At 38.5% G+C, this 18,248-nt stretch overlaps 1 protein-coding gene across 6 annotated transcripts in view; it reads right to left on the reverse strand.

Annotated features, from left to right (window-relative positions):
• SLC6A15 (solute carrier family 6 member 15) overlaps window positions 1-13,156 on the reverse strand; it is a 49,018-nt gene extending 35,862 nt beyond the window's left edge. Inside the window, exon 1 of one of the 6 annotated variants that reach the window (XM_042947271.1) lies at window positions 13,135-13,156. The gene's annotated coding sequence lies outside the window, so the exon portion shown is untranslated. Of the gene's footprint in view, window positions 1-1,010; window positions 1,054-1,301; window positions 1,322-2,097; window positions 2,201-2,827; window positions 2,933-13,134 lie in introns of those variants that run through there. The other 5 variants (XM_042947266.1, XM_042947267.1, XM_042947270.1 and 2 more) reach the window with 5 other exon arrangements.
• Between the last annotated feature and the right edge of the window lie 5,092 nt (window positions 13,157-18,248).

Genomic DNA, 18,248 nt, shown 5'->3' on the forward strand with positions numbered 1-18,248 from the left:
ATATAAAGAGTCCTGCCGTGTAACTTTAAATGTTTTCATGTGTCAGACTACGCCCATGGAATTCTGTTAATGGCATCTGCTCAGAAACCATTTTAATATTACTCTGCATAGAATATATTAATATATCCAATCATGCATATGTATGTAGTAATAAAGAGTTAACACATTACCCAAAAGAAGTGGAGAAGTAAATTGAGAAGCAAAAGTTTTCAGAGCTTTTGATAATCAGCAAGGTCTCTTTCAGGTCTATCATTCTAAGTCAATGTCTTTTTAATTACCTGGGAAATAAACCCAGAGTTCAACACAATACAAATTTCTTACCTATTTATACACAAGTTTTATTTTATGACAGGACAACTGTATTTTCTAACATGCACACAGCAAAATTTGAACACTGATCCCTGGGTAAATTAATGATTATAAACATAGAGTTTAGGTTTTAGTAATTATTCTAACTTAAGTTGATAATTGACAAGTAAGGCATTTCATTTGATTATTAGTATCTCAAATAGCTATTAGCCAATTTAAAAATTCTTCTACTATTTGCTATGATTTGAATGTTTGTGTCCTCCATTCCAAATTCATATGTTGAAATTCTAACGCCAGGATGATTGTATTAGGAGATGAGGCTTTTGGGGGTAATAAAAGTAACCTCAGAGAGCTAACTAGCTCCTTCCAACATGTGAGGACACAGTGAAAGTTGCCATCTATGAACCAGAGAGCAGGCTCTCACCAGACACCAAATCTGCTGGTACCTTGAATTCTAAGCCTCCAAAACCATGAGAAATAAATTTCTGTTGTTTATAAAGCTCCCAGGGTATGGTATTTTGCTATTGGCAGCCTCAACAGACCAAGACGGTATTTCTTACTTATGTTATCATTTGGATGACATAGCACTTATTTTCTAGAAACACATAAAAATAGCTTTCTTAATGCCATTAAAATACTATCTCTTGAGTTAACATATATTGGAAGTACATAGTAATTCTGGAATCAAGAATACAACATACAATCAGAGAAAAGAAAACTTGTCAACATAAGAGACTGTCTTCCTTTCAGAATAGTGTTAATTGCTGCCTTCCTGGAAAAAAAGAACACATTACATGTTTCACTTGGATGAAAATGTCCAATGAATTCAATAATATATTTTACTCCAATAAATCAACACGGATCATTGATCATGTGGATACAAAGGGTACGCACACAAAAATAAAATATGATTCTGATGATCGAATATGCCGAATATAATGAGACACTCTTCAAGGAAAATTCATTGCATCAAGTACTTATTAAGTACTTACTACATAAGTCAAAACTAGTAGGAGGCGTCAAAGACAAAAGTAGGTCTGCATGTCAACACTGTTGTTGCGGAAAAGAAATGCGGCGGGGGAGGGGGGGTAAGAACCTCTACAAGGTTGCTTCATCAGAGAACGATACTTCCTAAAGCAAACAGTTTGTTTCCTCTATCCCCGGAAAGCAACCAGGCATAAACAGTTTTTAAACTGGGTGATGAGGCTCTTAAACGCAGTACACAAAGCGAACCCTCCAGTCCTCTTGGTGCTTTCGGGCAGTGAACCATACAAACGATGCAGGCTAAGAAAGCCTGGGTCTACCTTTAAGACCTGGAAGGGAACGACCCGACTGGGAGCAACGAACGCAGCCTCATTTGCATAAGCACCCAAACACTGCTGACGTCACCGCGCCGGAGTGCGGACCCCGCCCCGTCTTACTCCAACCTTTCCCTGGGAAGGAAGAGGATGGAAGGAGGGAAGGGAGCGAGACGCCACGGAGCGCGAGCCTGGGGGCTTCCCTCTCCCACGCGCGGCAAACGCCGCTCCTCGGCTTAACGGAAAAGAATTCCCGTTCTTGCGGCCTCTGCGACAGGGTGGGTCCACACCTGTCCCCGGGACGTCTCGGCTCGGCGTTGCGATTCGTTCGTTTTTACGAGGCTGGTATGCCTGCATGTTTTGATCCGGAAGCCCCTCCCTGTACTCCAAACCGTCCTCTGCCCAGGCCACGCACACACGAGCCGAGCGAATAGTGTAGAAATGGTCTGGGTTTCCCGTTCCGCCCATCCTCTCCTTCACATCCCCGCACCACCATCTCACCGCCACACGCTCAAATTCCTGGATGCGCAGAAAAACACGCAGGCTGCGCTTTCTTCTGGAGCCACGTGCCCCGTGCGGCGAAAGGCCCGCTTTAGGACCCTTAATCCAGGATGCCTCAGGCTAGGGGGAACGGGGGGTCACGTGAAAACACACAGCCTCGGGGGATCGCGTTCGGCAGTGGCCAAAAGCAACGAGAAGCGAATGAGAAATGAGCCTGGCTCCTCTCCCCGCCCCGCCGCCCACCCGCACGGGGATCGGCTGCTAACTCCCCTAGAACCTCGGAAGCGCCTCGCTCCGTCCAGACCCTACCAACTTTCCTCTCGGGCTTGCCCCAGTCGGACCCCCCGCCCCCACGTCCAGCCCTCACTGGACTTGGAAGCCACTAGTTTCTCGGGGATGCTGTAGGCGATTTCCACCAAGAGAAGGAAGGATGGCGGAACGTTTCAACCCATGTGCTTCCCCTACTCGCGGCTCTCGCCTCCTCCCCCCATTGTGCACAGGTGCAAGACACAGCCTGGAGGGTCGCGCGCCGAGCCCAACTTCACCCTCAAAAGCTTTAGAGCCGGCCCCCCCACCCCCACCCCCGGACCCAGCTCGAGTCCTTCCCGGGATCCATCCATCAAGTCCGCTCGCGCCCCTGTCCCCGGGCTCCGGGGTGGCTAACGGGGAGCCCCGCCCTGCCTAAAACCGTGCCCTTAGCTGTAGGAGCGTGTCATTACCGTTCCCGTGTCTCCACCCGGCGCCTCTCGCTTCTCCCACGTCCCGACAGCAGGGGCAGTGGCCAAAGGGTCGGGTCCAAGTGGCTGCGACAGAGGCCGCGAAGGAGCTGTCCAGAGAGAAGCAGCCGCTGGCCTCGGGCGGGCCCTGGGGCTGGGCTGGAGCCGGGGGGTGGGGGTGTCGCTGCCCGGCGGGCTGGCTGCGAGGGACTCGCGAGCGCCGGTGTTTCGGCCAGGGAAGGAGCACGAGATGCAGGCGCGCGGGTGCGTGCGCGCGGGTGTGTGTGAGGGTGTGAGTGAGGGTGTGACGGAGGCGCCCACGTGCCCGGCCCGCCGGCGCTGCGGCCGCCGACCCGCTGCGGGGGAGAGGGGGAGGCTGCGGGCGCCGCGGGGGAAGGGAGCCAGGTCGTCCGGCTGGGCGCCGCACCTCCCCGCCCCGCCGCTCCTTGACGCAGAGGCCGCTGCGGCTGCCCAGCCGCGTCCACCCTGCGCCCCGGGATGGGCCGGCCGGGGCGGCACGGACAGAGCAAGTCCGCTCCGAAGCAAAACCGAACGGATCCCCCCCTCCTCCGCCCCCCTGCCATCCCAGCCTCCCTTAACCCATCCAACGCAAAGGACAGGCACCAGTTGCCCGCCCCGCGCCTTTGTCTCAAAGAGGATAACAATAGAAATGGTCCTGCCTCACACCCTCCAATGTTCTCTTAGAGTCACTGACGGGACTAGAAGAAGTGGGTGACCCAAAGAACCCTTTTCCCTGGCTGTGTCCCCAAGCCGGTCATTTACATCTCTTGCAAAAGAAAAGCAACCTGGGCATTTGCTTCTCCACCAAATGTTGGCCTGATAGCGCTCAGGGATTCTGGCCAGGTTAGGAAAGCTGTTTTAGGGAGCTGGTCCTCACCCTGTGTTGGTCCCTTAGCATCCGACTCTTCCTCTAGGGGGTCTCATTACGACACGAAGGCTGACTCACTTCTTGTAGCAAACAAGACGTACTCATAATTAAGCCACGTGGAGAATCTCTAAAATATACATCAATGAGCACAAAGCTTAGCTTTCTTTTGAAAATGGCTGAACCTTCCCCTAAACGGGGCATATGCTCTAGAGATTAAATTTTATGTCCTTGAAACTTTCAAAATTGAAAGAAATGCAAAATAAGCCTACAACCAATTATAGTGGAAAGGTTCAGTGACTTGATGAAGGACATTTTTTCACTTCCAAACGATTAATGTTACCATTAAAAAATACCTTTGTGCACTTTTGGGGCTTTCAACAATCCCTCAGATTTTGACGGTTTGTATCCAATTAAGATTGAATTAAATAACAAGGCCATTTCAGACAGGTTTTTCATGCAGTGAGAAATCTCCTGGAAAGAAATCACAAGACCTAAATTTCAGGTCAGAACACTGCTACTAATCCTTAGCTTTTATTGCAGCCAAGAGAGCTTTTTCTCAGTCTCTTCCAATCCCACCTTTAAAATATTTTTAAATATTAAATTAGATCTGATTCCCTGGATGCCCCTCTGCCATGGGTAAATAAATACTCTGACAGATGTCCCATTGGAAAAAAATAAAACCAATTCCAATAAACCTCTTATGGAACATCTTGTATAATTTGCTTTTTACTTCACATACTGGTGACAGGCAAATATTTCTGTTGATATATATAATTTTTTTATATTCTGAAACTGATGCACAGTAGAAATAATACCAATAACAACTGAGAAGAATTTAAGAAAATAAGTAGGGCTATGTCCCCCATAATCAGGATTAGGCTTATCTGTGGGAAAGTTTTTGTATGCTTGCAAGAATGGTTTATATAAGTACAAAGAAGGCCCACTTGCCTACAAATATTCCCTCCTCACATTTTTTTTTTTCACTGACAATTGACATCTACCTCAGATACATGTGCAAAGCTACAAGTCACAAAATATTTGTGGAGTGATACCCTCAAAAATGACTAATACTAATTCATGTCTTGAAGCCAATGAGAATAAGAGCAGGTATTAAGTTTCCCACTAAGTACCTGGAGTTTAAACTAGCTCATTTAATCTTCTCAATTAATTAATGAGGTGATTTTAGAGATTAGACAGAGGTGATACTCAAGAGAAAAAAAATTGCAAAAAGCCACACAGCTATTTCAATGACAGAATGGAGATTTTAACCAACATCTGGTTGGCTTCAGAGTTAGTGTTTTTTAATGCTACCTTGTAAACCTTTAGTGAATGAATGAATTTTAACAGGAGGAAAATCTTGAATTAACACAAGAGCTAGGCACCTTTGAAAATAAGAAGTGGAGGGGTGCCTGGGTGGCTCAGTCGGTTAAGCATCTGACTCTTGTATTTCAGCTCAGGTCGTGATTTCACAGTTTGTGAGTTCTCACCCCTAGTCGGGCTCTGAGCTGACAGTGCGAAGCCTGCTTGGGATTCTCTCTCCTTCTCTCTCTGTCCCTCCTCTGCTCATGCTCTCCCTCTCTCTCTCAAAAAGAAATTAATTGATTAAAAAAATAAAATAAGAAGTGGAGTGAGAAGTGGAAAGATTCCAAAGGAGAACCTAGAAACTCTAGTCAAAGAGGTAAAAAGTATCTATTTCTAAATTTTAACAATAAAGACACTTCAGTGATCTAATACCCACTTGCTAATATCTTTTAGCTAACAATTATTGAATGCTTTCTTTGTCACACAGGAAGACAAATGACCACATGGTGTTTTGTGAGAGAAGAGGCAGAAGGGAAAGATTAGAAGATTTGAACCTACAAGTAAAGGGAGATTAGTCTTTTTGGCCATACTGTATTTAATATTAGCAAGTATTGATCTGAGGTTAAGTATGTACATTTGCAATGTACAGAATAATTTAAATGCCATATTTTTCTTAATTCTTATACCAACCCTAAGCAGTAGATATAGTTATTAGCCACACATTGCAAAAGAAAAAAAGACAAGACTTTGGTTGTCCATGTTTATAGTTAGAAGGCATCTGTTAGATACTGTAAATAAATACCCACCCCTATCTAGATCACTTTCTGAATTTGATATCTACTATATAAGCACCAAATCCCTCAAAATGACAATATTATATAAAACCCCCCAAAGATATGGGCACCTGGGTGGCTCAGTTGAGTAAGTATCCAACTCTTGATTTCAGCTCAGGTCATGATCTCACAGTTCACAAGATAGAGCCCCACATCTGGCTCTGAGCTGACGGCATGGAGCCTGCTTGGAATTCTGTCCCTCTTTCTCTCCCTCTCCCCTGTTCAAGGGCACATACCCTCTCTCTCTCTCAGCCCCTCCCCTCTCCAAAAATAAACATAAAAAAAAAAAAAACCTCTTGAAGATATAGCACCAGTGCTCAGAAATACAATGCAAATATTTACCAAAAAAAAAGATTTAAATATTACAGTACTAAAAGAAAATATTTAAATCAATTTACACTACAAGTTTATGTTAATTCATTTTCTTATTTGTTACATATGTAGTATATTGTGGAAATTATTTTTTATTCTGATAAAAATTTATTATATTATTTCCCATACTAAAAGTTATTTGATACATAGTATCAAATATTTATGACACCAAAGTCTGCACAATCCCAAAATATCTGGTGAGTATTCTAGTCATCCTACATTTTCTTGGCTGATGAAGAGCTAAGAGGCACAAGCAAGGTTACTAGATTAACTGATCTCTCTATAGGTAGAGGATGGGGTAACTAAGTTGACAAATGTCAAAGCAATCAAATCAGTTGGTATGGTTTACAAACTCACAACAATATTGTTTCAACAATTTCAACAATCATTTGAGGAAAACAGGACAAATAAAAAGTTTTTTTTCTTTTGACTTTTATGAAAATAAATGCTTGCAATTTTTTTTCCTACATCTTTCATAACTCTATCCATCTTCTTTATATTCTCTTTCTAAATGTTAATGGCTTTGGGGCTCTGTCCTTGGTCCTTATGTCTTTTTTTTTTTTTTTTTCTTTTCTCTCCGTACTCTCCTTAGGTGATTTCATTCAATTACCTTTTTTTTTTTCATGTTTTATTTAAAAAATGGTGATATTAAAAGTATTTAATTTTCTGTAACTAATAACTGTAATTGTCGCTAACCAAAGGAAATTAAGCCTAGAGAGGACCAGTATCCCAGGAAGGGAGCCAGGGTGACTGAAGTAGCAGAAAGGAAGCACTTGGGGGACTTACGCACAGCTATATTTCCAGCAGTATGAAAATATTTCAATATTTCTTCCACTGGTACAGCTGAGTAATGTGTGATAACTGAGAAATATTCTTCGTATTGAAGTGTGTTTTGGCATATACTATTTCTGATAATAACATACTGAGTTTTCAAATCATGAACTATTTCATCCAACGAATATTTATTGGGTACTTATTATATAGCAGGCATAGTCCTAGGTGCTTGAAATATATCAATAAACAAAAGAGACAAATATCTCTACCTTCATAAAATTTATAATCTAGTGGGGTGGGGCAAGAAAAGGCAAACAATTTACAGTAAACATAATAAATAAATTATATGTTTAAAAGAGCTAAGTGCTATAAAATTTAAAAAAAGGTAACATAGGCTAAGTGGGTTAGGAGATTCAGGGGGAGGAGGGTGAGCATCAATTTTAAACTGAGTGATCAGGGTTAAGTCTCACTGAGATCTTATTAGAGCAGTGGTTTGAAGGACTTGCATAAGTTAGCCTTGCTTATGTTCAGGCAGAAGAGTCAGTCAGTGAAAAGGCCCTAAGAGGAGTTTACCTAGCATGTTTGAGGAACAGAGAGGAGACCCAGAGATAGCAAATTCTTGCCTTACTACTATTTTTTTATTTAAATCGATAAATCCAACTTTTTCATATTTAGAGTTTTTCATCTATATAAAAAATGAAGTTATTTGTGATTTATGTTCACCTTACATTTTTTTAAAAATCAAGGTTATTCTAGCATTGTAAAGCAAGACACAGAGTTTACACTCTTGGTCTCTCAAATACTCTTACATAAGACAGAAATTGTTTATTATTCATCTGGGAAATTGAGGAGAGTAGGAAGAAGATGGTAAATAGAGACACTTTATTGTTAACTGAATTTTTCTGTTGGTTTATTTCAGTTAACTCTTCCATAATTGAGTAAATTTTGGTAATTCCTTTCTTTTAAATTGTTCATTTCACCTAGTTTTTTAGTGTGTTTCAATAAATTTGTTAGTACTATTTTATTTTAAATCCTACATTATACATGCATTGTAAATACATGCACTTCTCCATAGCACTATTTTTACCTTATCTCTTTCTTTTCTATCAATCTTGCTAAACTTTTATCTCTTAGTCTTTTCAAATAACCAATTTTTGATATTGTTAGGAATGTACTTTTTGCTTTCTTGTGAATTTTTTTCTCATTGTATTTATATATTTCTTCTAGTTGTCTTCTCTAGTTTTTGGATTTGAACAACTACTATTACATTGCTTCAACATTATAATTTACTCCATATGTACAACATTAGTTACAAACTACAAATTAATTAAGTGATCTTTTTAAGTAATTTCAATTCTTACCTGCATAATTTATAAGCACATCTTTAAAATTAATTTTACTACTAATCATTTACGTGGAGACTGTAGTGAGATACCTCGATCTTTGTATTGTCAATTCTTTTGGAATTTTTGAGATGTCTTTTGTAGTCTAGTATTTGTTCATTTTTTAAAAAATACTTTATATTGAACTCAAAAGAGTATATATTTTATTTATTAGATTAAGCTTATTAATTATGGATTTTAAGTGTTCAAATATGTAGCATAAATGTTAATGTCCATATGATTGTATAATTCTACTCCAAATAGATTTTTAAGAAACTGTGTGTTTTGTTTATTTTTGTTTAGTTATTCTGGATCATGTTCTTATATCTGAGCCAACTAACATAGCTCTGGGAATGAGATTCATAGTTCCATAATGATCATATTGAGCAGACAAGACTTCTTCCAGTGAAAGAAGACACTATTAACAGAAAAGGGGTATGAATGAATAAAAACATTCTAAGTAGCCAAAAATATGGGCTAATAGAAGAAGCCCTATAAAGCATAGAATGAAAATAACTTCTCTAGGCAATATGGTTATTGGATTCTAGAAAGTAGGTGTTAAAAGAGGTCATTGAGAGTATGTGACTGCTGGTTGACCCATGAACTGGACCCAGGCAATCAGAGTCTCCTTACCTACAACTCTGTCCTTGGAATGTGTTCCCGTAGCTGGAGACATCTCAAGAATTCAACCTTGAGAGAGTAGTGTGTTGTTGAGACCATCTGGAGCATATATGACTGAACCTCAGTAAAGCCTCTATAGAAACTTTTAAAATTCTGGTGGGCAGGGGCACCTAAGTGGCTCAGTCAGTTAAGCCTCTGATTTGGCTCAGGTTGTGATCTTGCGGTTCCTGAATTTGAGCCACGCATTGGGCTCTGCAGTGGTGGTGCGGAGCCTGCTTGGGATTCTCTCTCTCTCCTTCTTTCTCTACCCCTTCCCCACTTGTGCTCGCTCTCTCGCTCTCTCTCTCTCTCAAAATAAGTAAATAAACTTAAAAAAATATGAAAATTATTTAAAAAAAATTCTGGTGGGCAACTTAGAGATTTACTTATCTTGTAGCAGTCTTAGGCAAGCCTCATATGTAAGCTTCCTTGTTTATTAAACTTGCCCTCCTACCAATCTGGAATAGTCTGCCTGTTTCTTGGGTCTCTCCTTGTACTCTGTGTATGGCAGCCTAGTTTCAGATTTCACCTGGGGAGCTCCTGAAGTTTCAAACCAACAATTGGTGACCTAGCCGGGGTCTGACATATGGGCCACCCCTCCTCACAGAGAGGCCAATGGCTAACCCAGCATTTTCCCCACAATACCTGTTTCCCAAGCTGCAGGAAGGGTAAGTAAAGTTGCATTATAACAATCTTCTATAGAGAATTTTCCAGGCCTTCCAATGGTAACTTTGTAAAATAAAGACATGATTATGACAGTCTCTGTTGTGTGAAGAACCCCAAGACAAACACAGGAAAAGTTACTCACTATATGGTAATGAGAGATAAAGGGAGAAGCTTGTATTTAGAAAGGAGCCACATCATTCATGGGCAACTAAGTACGGAGCAAAAACAGTTGAAATCTAAATCAAATACCGAATATTTGAGGTTCAAATATTGTAAATTTGTAACCCCTATAGCTTGAGTCCATACTACTCAGACTTCTCAGACTCAGTTTTGTCGCTGTTTTTTAGTCTCTTTCCTAATATTAGAGAGTATCAGAATCCCTTCTACCCATTGCAGGGGGTTTTGCAAAGCCCTTAAACAGAAGCAAATTCTAGAATCAATTCCAGACTACCCTCCATACGATTCCGTTCCCTTAGAACGACTCTGGTATGAACATTTTTATTAGTCTTATTTTGGTCAGCAGAGCAGAGCCGTTATAAACGTGGAAGGCATTGGGGCAGGGGAGTAAAGGTCTAGATCACTAGAGCCAGAGAATTAGAGAAACACTCACTAACAATTCAGCCTGAAGCAATGTAGCTGCTGGGGGTTTCCAAACTCACAAGGAATTCCAAGAAGCCGCAGCATCCGGCTGGGCGACCTGAGAGTGGGGATTGCCACTTCACTTCTGTTTTCCAAATTACACATGTGTTCCTCCTACTTGCAAACCCTCAGAGTCTTGAAAGAAGGAAATTCTTAGAAATGTAGTGCCCACCTTAGGGAAGTGATGATGGGGTCAAATTGAAAACAGCCAATCTACCATATAACATTTCTAACCATAAATGAGGTGTGTGTGTGCGTGTATGTGTGTGATATTTTTGGTGTTTTTTTCTGTGCCGACTTTACAAAATGAATTGGGTAGGTTTTACATTTTACTCATGTGTATATACCTTCTTGGAAGTATCTCTTCTTTGAAAGACTGAAATGAATTAGCTTGTGAAACCATCTGGGCCTCGTAATCTTTCGGAGGTAATTCATGGTTTTTTCCAAGGGCTTCTAAAAAATCTGCCTACTTAGGTTGTCTTCTTCCTTTTTCGTCATTTTGGAAAAAAATTTTTTCAGAGCCTATTCTTTATTTCAACCAAATTTCAAATCAAGAGTTGGGCATAACATTATTTTATACTTTAAAAATATGTTTCCTAGCTATGCTGGTATTAGTAACCTTGTTGTATAACTAACCACCCAAGAATTGCAGTTGCTTACAATAAGTTATTTCTTTTTTACTCATATTACTTTTGGACAACTGCAGTTAGCTCAGATTTTACTTCCCTAAAGCTTCATATAAATGAAATCATACAGTAGTAATATTTTATTATGTCTTCATTCAGAAATATACTTTTAAAATTCACCCATGTTGTGGGAGTAGTTCATTCCTTTTTATTACTCAGTAGCATTCTTTTGTATGAATATAAATATACAGTGTTTATCCATACATCTATTGATGGATACCTGGCCTACTTCCAGTCTTGGCTATTAGGAATACATTTGCTATAAATATTCTTTCACACTTGTTTTCATTGATATATATTTTCATTTCTCTTAGGTAAATTCCTAGGAGTGAAATTCCTATGCCCTACAGCAGATATATGTTTAGTCTCTTAATTATTATGAAATAGAGTGAAAATGAGACGTGCAAGAAAAATGGGATTTTTCCAGATAAGAAATTTAGGGAAACCTATTTCAGATTAAGAGAATGATATTAACAAAAGCACATAGTTGTGAGAATGAAGTTTATTCCTGAGAGGAAAATGAAATATGTGTCTGATATGGTTAAGAGATGAGATTGCAAAGGTAATTAAGTCATGTCCTGGTGATCTATTTGATCGCAGTACTAAAGATGTATGGCCTAAGGGCATAAAAAAGGGGAGAGGGAATCATGAGATTTTTGGAGAAAGAATAATCATTCATTCGTTCATTCACTCTCTCCAGTAAACATTTGCTAAGTGCTAAGTCTGTGCAAGCATCACAATGGTCTTTGCAGTGTTTTAAGAAGTGCTAAAGGTCTTCTAGAACAATGCCAGGAAAGGGAAAAACATCGCTGAGAAACACTGAAAAGAACAATTCCAAGGCATTTTGTGGTTAATAGACTTAGTTTCCCAAAGGAGAGTAAAGTCTTACTATGAGCCACAACTTGAATAATTGGAAAGTTGATATTGTGCTTCACCACAATAAAGAATTTAAAAGACAATCAAGTTAGGTCTAAGAAGCTGAAAGTGGAATATGTTTTTGAAGACATGCCTTCCAGAGAACACAGTAATTCTGTTACAATACCGAGTACTTTATCATAAAAAGTTCTAAATGTAACAGAGTTTACCTAGCCCAGGTTTTTACATGAAAAAAAAAAAAACAAAACAAAACTTGTGTAAACTACTCTGCAATAAATAGAGGGCAATTTTAATTCTAAGCTAGTATACCACAGTCCAATTACATTTACAAGTTCTGTCAAATAATTTCTTAGAATAGTATTGTTTGTTGTAGGAAATAAAGCCAAGAAGATCATATTTCCTTTGAAAATAACAATATTTGGGGATTAAAAATTGATTTCAGGGCTTTTAAATTAAATAATGCATAAGTATTGGTGCTGCTTTGGACTTAAGCCAAACTAATTTGCAGAACTTAAAAGTAGAGGGAGGTATAATAGCATATCTTTCAAGGAACAGCAGTGTGCAATCATATTTAATAATATGTTAGTTTAATGTTATGCCTATAAGGATCAGGGAAAATGTATAAAACATGAGTGAGTCAGATGAGACTCTATAGTCTAATAAAAATTCTTAACAGCAATTTTTCTCTTCTATTATTTTCACACACCCTTACTCTAAGTCTAATTGTCATATTTTAATCTCTTAGTTATTTTCACATACTTCTCTTATGAGGAATACTTGAAAATTACATTTCACACCCAGCAAAGTAGATTCTTACATTAAATTAAATTCTGCTTTTTTCTCAACTTCGGATTCTCTCTGTATTTGATAATGCTGGGGACCACCATTTGATGATCTCTCTCTACCTATTTGTACAGCTCTGTCAACTTCTGATTATGAAAAGAAGACTAATGGTCATAATTCAAAATAATAGCATGACAGGAGTAAATGAGAGAGGCTGGACCAATTCACTTGAAAGATAGTGCTAATTCAAGAATAAGTGAGAAGCACTGAGGAAGACAGTTATTGCCACATTAATATTGCAAAAAGCAAATCGTTCCCAAACTCGGTGGCTTAAAACTACAATCACTATCCTCATCACATATCTTTGGGGAGGTTACGTTATCTAGACTGATTTGGCAGCATTGGTTCTAAGCTTTATTCAAGGCTGCTCCACATGTCTCGCACCTACCTTAGACCATTAACTTCCAAGGCATGGTCTTCTCATGGTAGAAATGCAGAAGTGCAAAAAAGTTCCAATAGAAACTGGATTCCTCTTAAATCCAGAATTAGAAATGGAACACCTCAAAACTTCCCACATTCTATCAGCCAAAGCAAATCACTTGGCCAAACCCATATAATGGGACAGAGAGGTGTATTTCTCCCATAAGGTTAAGGAAAGGAGTGAAGATTATGAGAAATTAATCTAATAAAACCCAAGCACTTAAGTAATCTAAAGTATTTTCTGTAGTTAAACTTCTCTCTGGTTTTGCACCCATATATTGCCCTATCTAGCTGTCCCCCAGGTAGTTCCACTTCTCTGTCCTTGGCAATTCCAATCTTGCCCAATGGTATGCCTTAAAGACCTTCCATCTGTAGGTGGAGCCTTGCCCAGCCCAGTCCTTGAGTCATTATAATGAAGAAGGCAGTTTATTAGTCATTCCATTTCTATTAAGTCTTGCTATAGAAAGTATATATCATTTTGCCTGAGTTGGGACCTATAGGCTTTCTGAGCATTGACCTCTCTTTCTCTAAAAAAATGCTTGCAGGTGTGCACTAAAACTGCGTAGGTGACTGATGTCAGTCTTCTGTGACCATCTCAACTGACCTCAGGGAGATATTGAAAACAGGAAGAACTGGAAAATCAGTTAAGTGGAGGCATGCAAGCAATGTTTTGGACAATCAGATACGATAGAAACATAACGTATTAAGATGACCTAAGGGTCTTTCACGTGTCTATGTAGAAATCAGTAAACCTTAATTGTTAAAACTGAACAAATTATACCTTGTGACATCCAAATATTTGGAGAACTGCTTGTGAGCACGTACACTTACTTCTTCTTTTCCTTACAGCTACTGAGCTTCAGAGAAGTTCTGCAGAGCAATCTGAAAGACTGTATCTGGGCTATACTCCCTAGTAAGATAACAAATGAAGCATTTACTAGCTTACTTTGAGGTTGACTTTCTTTTTGTCAACACAGGGAAGTGAGTGGCTTTTAAACTCTGACTCTGCATCAGTTTTCTTAACTTCCAAGAAGGAGGTAACAGTAATTCATCTTAAAGAATGCATTGTATGGTGTCAACATTTTAACACTATTAATTCCAATTCCAGTCCATGATCATGGAATATCTTTTCATTTATGTATGCTTCTTTAATTTCTTTCATCAATGTTTCACAGTTTTCATTGAACAGATTGTTCTCTTCCTTGGTTAAATTGATTCCTAAATATTTTAATGCTATTGTAAATGGGATTGTTTTCTTAATTACTTTTTTGTATAGTTTGTTACTAGTTTATATAAATGCAACTGATTTTTGTATATTGATTTTGTATCCCATAACTTTACTGAATATATTTATTAATTCTAATAGTTCTTTGGTGGAACCTTTAGGGTTTTCTTTATATAAGATCATTTAAAAATAGTGACAACTTGGGGCACCTGGGTAGCTCAGTCAGTTGAGCATCCAACTCTTGATTTCAGCTCAGGTCATGGGACAGAGACCAGTGTCAGGCTCTGTGTTCAGCCTGGAGCCTACTTAAGATTCTCTCTCTCTCTCTCTCTCTCTCTCTCTCTCTTTCTCTTTCTCTGTATCTCCCTCTCTCTCTCTCCCTCTCCCTCTCTCTGTCTCTCTCTCCCTGTGCCCCTCTCCCCAGCTCACTCATGTATTCTCTCTCAAATAAAAATAAATAAATAAATAGATAGATAAAAAATAATTAAAAAAAAAAAAGAGAGAGACACCTTAACTTCTTTCTTTCCTATTTGGATGCCTTTTATTTCTTTTTCTTGTCTAATTGCTTTGACCTGAACTTCCAGTACTATGTCGAGTGGAAGTAGTATGAGAGAGCATTCTTGTCTTGTTCCTCATCTTAGAGGAAAACTCATATTTTTACCATTGAATATGATGTTAACTGTTGATTTGTCATACATACTCTTTATTATGTTGAGGTACGTTCTTTCTATACCTAATTTGTTGAGAGTTTTTTGTCATGAATGAATGTTGAATTTTGTCAAGGGCTTTTTCTGCATCTATTGAGAAGATGATGTGATATGATTTTTATCCTTTGTTCTATAGTGTATCACCTTCATTGATTTGCATTTGTTGAAACATTCTTGCATCCCAAGGATAAATCACTGTTTGTTTAAATTTTTTTTAATGTTTATTTTTGAGAGAGAGAGACAGAGACAGAGACAGAGAGAGACAGAGACAGAGTGCAAGTTGGGGAGGGGCAGAGAGAGAGGGAGACACAGAATCCGAAGCAGGCTCCAGGCTCTGAGCTGTCAGCACAGAGCCCATCCTGGGGATTGAACCCATGAACCGTGAGATCATGACCTGAGCTGAAGTCATACACTTAACCCACTGAGCCACCCAGGAGCTACAAATCACCGTGGATTATGGTACATGATCCTCTTAATGTACTGCTGGATTCAATTTGCTAGTATTTTGTTGAGGGTTTTTGCATCTATGTTCATCAGGCAAATCAGTCTGCATGAAGCTTACAAAAACAAAAATATGCATTTCTATACACCAAAATAGCACATACAAAACTGAAAGTCATTGAAAACTAAAGACTGCATTGTTATTACAATGACAAGGAAAGAAACCATTTTTACTAATTTAATTGCTAAATATATATTAAGAATCTAGCTTCTTATAGGCACTCTTCTAAATTCTAGGTTTCAGAGCTGGAGAAAAAAGCATTTGGACAAGAGTGCATTTGGGGGCACCTGGGTGGCTCAGTTGGTTAAGCATCTACTTCTTGGTTTCAACTCAGATCATAATCTCATGGTTGTGATACTGAGCCCCATGTTGGGTTTCCCACTGAACATGGAGTCTGCTTAACATTCTTTGTCTCCCTCTCTCTCTGCCCCTCCCCTGTTGATGCTCTCTCTCTCAAAAATAAAATTAATTAATTAACTAAATGATAAAGAAAAAGAAATGGATCTTGAATCTGGGAAAAAAAAAGAAAAGCAAATGGTAATGTCATTCCAAAAATAATTATTTGTTTTGGTTTTCAACTCAAACACACTTTGCTCTGCAGCAAGCTTTATATTATTCCACATCCAAATCTACAAAGTCAAAATGCAGATTAAAAAAAATAATGCCTACCAAAAATATCAGTCAAACCCATGCTCTTTTTTAAAACCTCATCTTTGAATATTAGGAATGTATTTAATTATTCAAATTGGTGAGAATAAAATGTTCCTCTATACTTTAATTTAGAATATTGGTGTTTCATAACACACTCAGTGCATATTTGAGATGTCTATGATATTGAATCAAAGATAAATCTTTACCTTTGAATTTTGAAAGTCAAAAGTTATCCCTAGTCACCTTAGAAATAAGTGGATAAAAGGTACAACCCATCGTGTTTTGCAGAAAGATCTATATACTGTTTAGGTAAAATATAAATGTAACAATAAACTTTATTCCCTGTTCTGTGGTAAAGGTTGAGTACATTTTCCCATCCTCTCTGAGGACACTACTGTACTCCAGGGTATTAAATCAGGAAAGTAGGTCCATGTACACAAAAATACAGTCAGAGAACAAAGAGCCTATATGTAGTATTACACTTCATTCTCAAAAGAATGGTCATTTCATGGCATAATAATGAAGTAACTTGCACTTGGTAAATAACTGGGTACATTTAATAGTTGCTTAGTTTGTGATTTGAAAAATATTGGCTCATAAAATTAAAAAGAATAATTTGCTGCAGCATCAAAAGTAGCATTTTTATTTTGTACTTTGCCTTTCTAAAAAATGATTGATGTGAATATACTGCCTTTAAAGTGGGTACTGCAAGAATATGCCAAACTCACTACATTTAATTAGTAAAAATGTATTATTTTATAATACTATTAGTTAAAAGGAAAAGGAAAGTGTACCTTTAGCCTATCACACCTTTAAAAACAATAGTTCTAGGGGCACCTGGGTGGCTCAGTCGGTTGAGCTACTGACTTCGGCTCAGGTCATGATCTCACGGTTTGTGAGTTTGAGCCCCACGTAGGGCTCTATGCTGACAGCTCAGGGCCTGGAGCCTGCTTCGGATTCTGTGTCTCCCTCTCTCTCTGCCCCTCCCGCTTGTGCTCTGTCTCTCTCTCTCTCTCAGAAATAAATAAACATTTAAAAAATTTAAAAAAAAACAATAGTTCTGGCAGAAATTTTTTTTCTGTTTCATGGCAACATTTATTCAAATTAGAGACTGAATGAAAAGCGAGCTAAATAAATAGATTTTATGAAGCATTTTGCCATTAAAAAATTTACTCAAAAATTAAAAAAAAATTCATTTTGTAGTTAAAATTTGATTAGAAAGATCACTGATTTACATAAAGACTGGCTCATTATCATACCAGCTGCTGAAAAATTTGTGAAACAAGTTTCATGTTGCCAAGCAGAGCTGCAGGCTGTCTTAGATGTAAAAATATCTGCAGGCATGAAAGATGTTCTATGCAATTAGAGTGGAAGGTACAGATCCAAATTTTGGAGCATTTCTCTTGTGGGTGATTTCCATTCCCAGTGAAGATGGAAAGTTATAAGGAAAGCTTACCTGACAAATGTGTACGTCTGGCAACTAAATTGACCTATTCTCAGATGAAAGTATTATTGTAGATAAGGGATCACAGAAACTTAATATAAAAATCATATGAGCTTAATGAATTGGCTTGCCACCAGATGTAAATGTGCATTAAACACTTTTCATAATAAGCTGGAATCAATGGGCGTTTCGGATTTTATTTCAAAGTCTGTATATCCTTTATTCCTGAAAGAGTTAAGGGTTTGGAAACATCGCCATGTGGCTCCACTTGAATTATTTTCCACTAGATAGTAAAATAGTCAAAGATTAACATATCTTTATCTATAAAACTTCTCAGATTATTTTGCTTTCAAATGGTAACACACATACATACATTCACACACATACACATACCGACCACACCAGAATGTTGCTAAAATAGCTTTATGATTTGCATAATGTTATTATCCATTCTGTGAAGGCTACTAAGGTGACTTTTCAGAAGAAAAAAGTGATGGAATTATCCAATGAACTCAGATTTTGAAAGAGCAGATGCTTCACAAGTATTTTTAAA

The sequence above is a fragment of the Panthera leo genome, chromosome B4, assembly GCF_018350215.1.
Source record: "Panthera leo isolate Ple1 chromosome B4, P.leo_Ple1_pat1.1, whole genome shotgun sequence".
NCBI lineage: Eukaryota > Metazoa > Chordata > Mammalia > Carnivora > Felidae > Panthera > Panthera leo.